The sequence below is a fragment of the Euphorbia lathyris genome, chromosome 8 (assembly GCF_963576675.1).
Source record: "Euphorbia lathyris chromosome 8, ddEupLath1.1, whole genome shotgun sequence".
Classification (NCBI taxonomy): Eukaryota; Viridiplantae; Streptophyta; class Magnoliopsida; order Malpighiales; family Euphorbiaceae; genus Euphorbia; species Euphorbia lathyris.
Window position 1 is genome coordinate 5,668,362 of NC_088917.1, and position 7,711 is coordinate 5,676,072.

Consider the following 7,711-nt stretch of genomic DNA (forward strand, 5'->3'; position numbering starts at 1 on the left):
TAATACTTTGGTTAACTATATTTATTAATTTATATATATATTATTTATTTATGATGTTATCTTGTTCAACCAATCCAAATTAACCGGTTAGATTTATTGATCTCTGAATCCTTTATCAATCCGATTCAATGTTAGGTCCAGTTTTTAAAACATTGATATAAAGTAAAGAATGGAGATAGAGTTGAATTGTGAACTTGGTTCTCCGTAGCTGAATTTTATTTAATTTTATTTCAATAAAGTAGCTTTCATTGTAAGGTTTCGTGGTGTAGTTGGTTATCACGTTAGTCTAACACACTAAAAGTCCCCAGTTCGAGCTTGGGCGAAGCCAAAACTTTTTCAATTTTGTTCGCTATTTGGGATTTGTGAGCGATTTAAGATTAATTGGGCTTTTTAGTAAATATGGGCCTGGTTTCATTGCACCTGAATCACAATGTTTTTTTATTGATTTTTTTATATATAATAGTCAATCCAACCAATTCTGACAAATAATCACGTGATAACCACATCGAAAAAAACTTATTTTTACATCACAGGTACATAAAACATGAAATCCACATGTAATTTTAGTGTTTGGATTTAACTTAGTAGGTAATGTTTTTTATTGATTTTTTTTTTCTAATAGTTTTTTTTTTAAAGGAGTATTTTTCTAATAGTTAATCCAACCAATCCAGGCAAATAAAATTATCGGAATGATCACGTGATAACCTATTGAAAAGAACTTATTTTTACTAGATGTGGCAAAAGTAAATAATACACGAAATCGACACGCAATTTTAGTGTTTGAGTTTAACTTAGTAGGTAATGTGTCATTTTTTATTGACACAAAACTCACATGCAGATTCTGGGTTGAGTTAGGGTTGATATGTTAACCTATGGAAATGAATTCACAAAAGTAGCAATCGAAATAATAATATATGAAAAAAAACGACACGAAACAACACGAATATTTAATATTATTGGTATATTCTCTCGTGTTTATATATGTTACTTTATTAATAAAGATAATAAAATTATAATTATTACTTGCAAATATAATTCGAACCTCCTAAATTGTATAAACACATTAAATGTTATCTAACATGATATTAGTGAACTTTTCGATGATTAATGTTAACGTAGAAATCTAAAACTGACATAAAACATATAAAAATAGTACCATATCTTCTTATATTTTTAAAAGTTATCATTAATATATATATAAAATTATGTAATCCGAAAACATGACACGGAATCGACACTAATCTGAACAGGTTAACACGATTGTGACATGAAATTTTTTGGGTTTGGTTTGAGTTTACTCCTTTTAACACGAACTCAAAAATAAGACGATACGAATACAACTCTAACACGATAATTATTTGGTCTAATTTTTAAGTATAACATATCAGATATATAAAAAAACTTAAAAAAATTAAATAAAAGAATTTAGCTATAAGTGACTGTTTCAAACATGAATTAAAGAAGTATATAATTTTTTTAATGTCTTATGACAATCATATAATACGTAAAAGTAAACACAAAATGACTAATATTAAACAACCATATTATTAGTGTTTTGAAAACTAAACCGGACTGATCGGTTCGACCGCAAATCGATCAAGTGTCCGATCCAGTTAGTGCTTGGTTTTATATGTTCAACAAATCATACTGATCCGCTTAAACCGACCAAGTAAACCACAAACTGGTCCGGTTTTACGCTTCGGTCTGATCAGTTTTTGCACCCATACACAATTAAAAAAAAGATTATGGAAGTAGCAAAAATCAAACTTAGATCACTAAATAACAACTATGCATGTCTTACCACTAAGCTACTTCCCACTTATGATTTCTAACTTCACATTTTTAATGCGCCTTAGTCGTTCTAACAGCGATTTAAGTGTGAACATGTAAATAAATGGGGTTTTTGGGAGAGGAATTAGTTTTAGACATTAGTGTGTATAGCTTAGCATAGATACATATTCTCAAATATTGTAATTTATCTTTCCGATTTACATTTTCTCCTTGTCTCTCTTCGTACATATACTGATTCATTTAACTAAAAATGGGTGATTCTTCTAACTTAAATGGCTTTAAATCAAATGCTTAAAACGGTTTTCAAAACGAGAAAAAAAAGGTTTTCAAATGAATTTGAAACTTAAAGAAATATGCGATTAGACCGTTAGCGCTTAATAGTGTTAAGTAGGAGGACGGTGGTTCAAACCGGGCGATTTTGAGGTGCCTAGTAGCCTTTTTCCGGAAAAGAGCTAGCCTTCTCGACTCGTATCCAATTTTCCAAACCCAACCGGTCTCCCGCAAGGAATCCAGTGTTCATTTCCCATTCGTGCAAGAGCATGTGCTTTGTTATTAAAAATCCTATTAATGAAACTAACAGAACAGTTAGAAATAAATATTTTCAACATTTATTATATTTAAATGTGTTTGATAACTAACCATTTAAAATATTTCTTCTGAAAAAACCGTTTAAGATATCTAATTAGGTTAAAACTCACTTATTATGGTAAATTAAAATACTTAACTTAAAACTTTAAGTTACAATACTAATAATAAAAACTTAAAATCAAATTCAGTACTTTAATTTAAAATTTATTAAAATAGTTACAATATTTAATATTAGATTTAGTATATCAATTGATAATGCATACTAAGATGAGTTATTAGCCTCTTGGAAAGAAAACAATCACTTAATCTTATTGAATTAATTCACGTTAATGACAACTTAAACTAGTGTAACTACCAAAATGTTTGATATAATTAATAATGTTGAATTGAATTAATGAGACTTTTATTACGAAGGAAATAGTGGAAAAATAGTGAAAAATCTTAGTTATATATACATAGATAGATTAATCTCTTCTTATTGCTATTTCGATCCGAAACTCCAATTGATATCTGGGAATTCCTTATACTGTGTTATTTTTTACTAATTAAGAACAAAGGTACCTCTTTTCCTTTTGTGTTCTCTTCCTTCGATTCATCTAGGCTTTTTGCTTGAATTTGAGAGTTTTTTAGGAATTTTGTTTATGCTATTGATGAAACTTATGTAGAATGGTTTCTGGATTGGGATAAGATTTTACGAAATTATTGGCCTTTTTTTATTTTCAGGCATTATTTTTGCTTTTTCTTTATATTTTTGTTTGACGAATTTATTGTTTAGTGAGAAAAGTTGATTTCTTTAAACTCATTTTTTTTTGTGTTGAAATTTTGAAATATGAGAGATTATTATCTTCTGAATGCAATAATGTGAGATTATATTGCACGGAAACTACTCTTCAGTAGCATTTTCGCATTTCATGTTTGTTTATTACACGTTCTCCTCTCGTTTCTCTAAATATTGAAAATATAAAATGTGTTTATGGTTTAGAAAAACATTTGCGTTGTGACTATAATTCTTGTTAATTGAAACTTACTATTTCGCAAGATGCCACATGTACAGGTTATGGATCTTTTAGCAATATGCCATATAGGAGGAAAATTCAAGACTGCCAGTGATGGCACAATGATCTATGAAGCAGGGAAAGCTCATCCTATCTTAATCGACAAATCTAGTGATCTAAAGCTTAATGACTTAAAGAAAAAAGTGGCTACAATGTTTGATATTCCTGCTTGGTGCATCTCTAAAGTCAATTTCTTCCTCCCATGTGATAGGAAGTATCTCATTGATGTCTATGATGACAACACATACAAGTCGATGATCATGTTGCATGATAAGTTGAGGACTATCAATATATATGTTGGTTAGAGGATGATTTTGTAGCGATTGTTTGTTTAATTTGATTGAGATTTTTAATAATGTAATCAAACATTATGTTATAGAAATGATGAATTTGTGTTCCGATTATTTGGATTTTTTTAGATAATATATGTGATTTTAAGAATTAAAATGTCTAGTTTATAATTTGGGAATAATAAGTAACCTCAAACTTAAACAGTCATAGTTATATTCTACCATCGTAGATTTTTAAGGCCTAAAGCCGAAGTAGTAAATCATGGTTATAATAAATAAGTACAATTAAAAAATCAAATAGAAAAATTAAGGGTTAATTACAAAAAACTACCCTGTGGTTTGGCCGATTTGCGATGTGGTACCTGTGGTATTTTTTGTTACAAACAGGTACTCGTGGTTGACACCGTTAGCAAAATCAAGGAGACGGTCAGAATTCTGTTAAAAAGCTGACGTGGCACAGGGGTAATTTCGGAAATTTGATTTTTTAATTTTGTTGTAATTTTTTCTTTCTCTCTCTCTCTCTCACCCCTTCTCTCTTCTCCATCAATCTCTTGTTCTTCGTCTTCTCCATTGATCTCTTCTTCTCCATCTACTCCTTTCTTCTTCTTCTTCTTCTCCTTTCTTTTCTTTTCTTCTTCTTTCTTTTCTTCTTCTCGTTTCTTTTCTTTTCTTCTTCTTCCTCATCTCTTCTTCTTCTTCTTCTCCTCTTTTTTTAATTTCTGCTAAATTACAGAATTCTGGAATTTCTAAAAATTCCAGAATTCTGGAATTTTCTGGAATTCCAGAATTTCTAGAATTCTGGAAATTCTGGAAATTCCAGAAAATTCCAGAATTCTGGAAATTCTAGAATTCCTGAAATTCCAGAATTATGGAATTTACCAGAAATTAAAAACAAAAAAAGAAGAAGATGGGGAAGAAGAGAAGAAAGGAAGAAGAAGAAGAAAAAGAAATGGGGAAAAAGAGAAGAAAGGAAGAAGAAGAAAAAGAAAAAGAAATGGGGAAAAAGAGAAGAAAGGAAGAAGAAGAAATGGGGAAGAAGAAGAAGAAAAAGAAATAGAAATGGGGAAGAAGAGAAGAAAGGAAGAAGAAGATGAAGGAAGATGAAGGAGAAGTGGATGGTGAAATGGATATTGAATAGAGAAGAAGAAAAGAAGAGAGAGAGAGAGAAAATCGATACTGAGGAAGAAGAAGAGGAGAGGAGGAGAGAGAGAAAAGTCAACAAAAAAGTCAAAAAAGTCAAAAAAAATTGTTTCCGAAAATGCCCCTGCGATTTAACAGTCAAACTGCCGTTTCCGCGATTTTGCTAACGGTGTCAACCACGAGTACCTGTTTGTAACAAAAAATACCACAGGTACCACATCGCAAATCGGCCAAACCACAGAGTAGTTTTTTGTAATTAACCCAAAAATTAATTAGACAAAAGAAAAATTAGCTAAAATTACACCTTTTTTATTATACTTAATAAGCCCCTCTTCTGAGATAGTAAAAGGTGGTTATGATCACAATATAGGCTATGGTAGGGGTGCACATGATCGGTTAACCAGTCCATTTAATTCGGTTAACCATATTTCGGTTAACCTATTACTTCGGTCGATTAACTTATATTTCGATCGGTTAACCATTAGCTACTTTTCGTAGCAAATATCACTTTAAATCTATAATTATTCACTTTAAAATAAAGGACAAAGTACAAATAAAATGCTCGTGGTTTACACTATTTGTAAATAGAGGTCTGTGGTTTAAAAGTTCACAAATAAAGGCATGTGGTATGCTTTTTTTTTACAAAACAAAGTATTTGAAATTACATTCTAAGTTCTGATTACAATCAAGAGTATTTTAAAAAAATAAATAAATTATATTTATATATTGAAAAAACACAGACCCGAAAATCAAATTGCAACTGTATAAAATGAACTTAAATATCAATTTACTTCATAAACTGTCAAATTAGTAAAAAACGTAAAATGTCCACCATATGATTAATTGTGTCGATTTAGAGAGCTATTCTTTAGGGAGTTATGTTTTGTTGATATGTAAGAATAATTTTTTAAGATAAAAATGTTTTCGGCTGTAATTAGAACTTAATTGTGAAATTGAAATATATTTTTTTGTAAATAAAACATACCACATATCTCTATTTGCAAACTTTTAAATCACGGGCCTCTATATGCAAATTGTGCAAACCACAAACATTTTATTTGTTCTTTTCCCTAAAATAAATATATAACTATTTAAATATTAAATAAAAATATTGAACTTCAAATTTAATTAATAAAACCGCAAAAACGAATAAATTTGAAGTTATTTTACTCTTTTTAACTATTAAATTAAATATAGTATATTTATATATTGATAATTAACTTTCTATATATAATTTATACTAGTTTTATGTGTATCAATGCATAATCAGTTTATTTTTTCGGTTTCGGTTAACCATCGGTTTTTTAACCGTAACCTAGTCCATCGGTTACTATTAACCTATTTTCGGTTCGGTTTCGGTTTCGGAAAACGGTTCTTCTATTTTCTGGTTAGTTTTGTAAGGCCCTAGGCCATGGCAGTACATTTGAAGCTGAACTCTGAGGCATCATCTCTAGTCTCCGTTTATCTATCGAGAGAAATTTGAAAAGGACTGTGGTGGAGTCTGATTGTGTAGAAGGAGTCACTATGATTAATTCGAGTTGTTTAGTTTATCATCATGTCAGATCCTTGATAGGAAATATTCATTTTCTTAGAAGTAAGTTTGAATTTATCACGTTCCTTCATTCTATTGGGAAGGTAATAGGTGTGCTGATTGTTTAGCATCGAAAGCCATATCTGTCCAACTAGGCTGCCATAGTTATTTCCTCCCCTGATCGTGTTCTTACCGATCTCCTTGAAGCTGATTTTCTGGGTTCCTCCATGTCTAGCGCAGTTGCTACTTGATGTAGTTTTTTTTTTGTTGTTGTTTTCCGTCATTATTTTCACATCCTATAAAAAAAAGATCCAATTAAACATCAAATTTCATATAAAACAACATTTTATTTCGTTTTAATTACCAAGTTGCTCATGCAAAATAAATATCTACCGGTATTTCTAGATGCATAATCACAAAAAATAATAAAGGTGGCAAAAGTACACACAATCCAGTAAGGGTTGAGCTACTGAAAGATAATTTTACTTTGACAGAAAATAATCATTAGACATTTTAAAGTTCAATAGTAAAAATTAAGTTCATAGCCAGAAGCATGTTTGATCAGAGTTAAACATATCAAAGAATGATGTTGATACTTAGATTTAATCTACGTGAAAAAAAACTTAAGTCAAAACAATGTTCAGAGTCTTATTGTTGACGTCCTTGGATTGATTCAGTATCAGAACTTTATGTAAATGATTCTCAGAGGCTTAAAGTGATTAAGTGTTCAGCGTTTGGTTCATTGCTGAGAGGATCATACTTGAAGTATTTATCTTTGATTTGTTTTAGTTTACGTGTTGATTGATTTGAGTCAATAGCTTATGCTTGGAGGTTCTTTATTTGTTTTCCAAGGACGCAAATAAAATATTAACTTCTTTTGTAATTTTCATACATTTTGTTTCCCAAAACTTCATGATGTGTTCAAGGAAATGAATTAAAAATTCATACATTTTCTTGTAATTTTGGGTGTATATTTGATGATAGAATAGTTTGAGTACCGTGACTACTAGGGTTGTCGATTCTGTATTGTGGGACGGTCTTTTATATAAACTCTCATAATACTTTGGTTAAATATATTTATTAATTTATATATATATATATATATATTATTTATGATGTTGTCTTGTTCAACCAATCCGAATTAACCGGTTAGATTTATTGATCTCTGAATCCTTTATCAATCCGATTCAATGTTAGGTCCAGTTTTTAAAACATTGATATAAAGTAAAGAATGGAGATAGAGTTGAATTGTGAACTTGGTTCTCCATAGCTGAATTTTATGTGATTTTATTTCAATAAAGTAGCTTTCATTGTAA

The 7,711-nt window shown here is 29.9% G+C and overlaps 1 non-coding gene across 1 annotated transcript; it reads left to right on the plus strand.

The window, feature by feature from the left end:
• Positions 1–254: 254 nt before the first annotated feature.
• On the plus strand, positions 255–328 carry TRNAV-AAC (transfer RNA valine (anticodon AAC)). The gene has a single exon. It is a non-coding gene; the product is annotated as a tRNA-Val (tRNA).
• Positions 329–7,711: the final 7,383 nt, after the last annotated feature.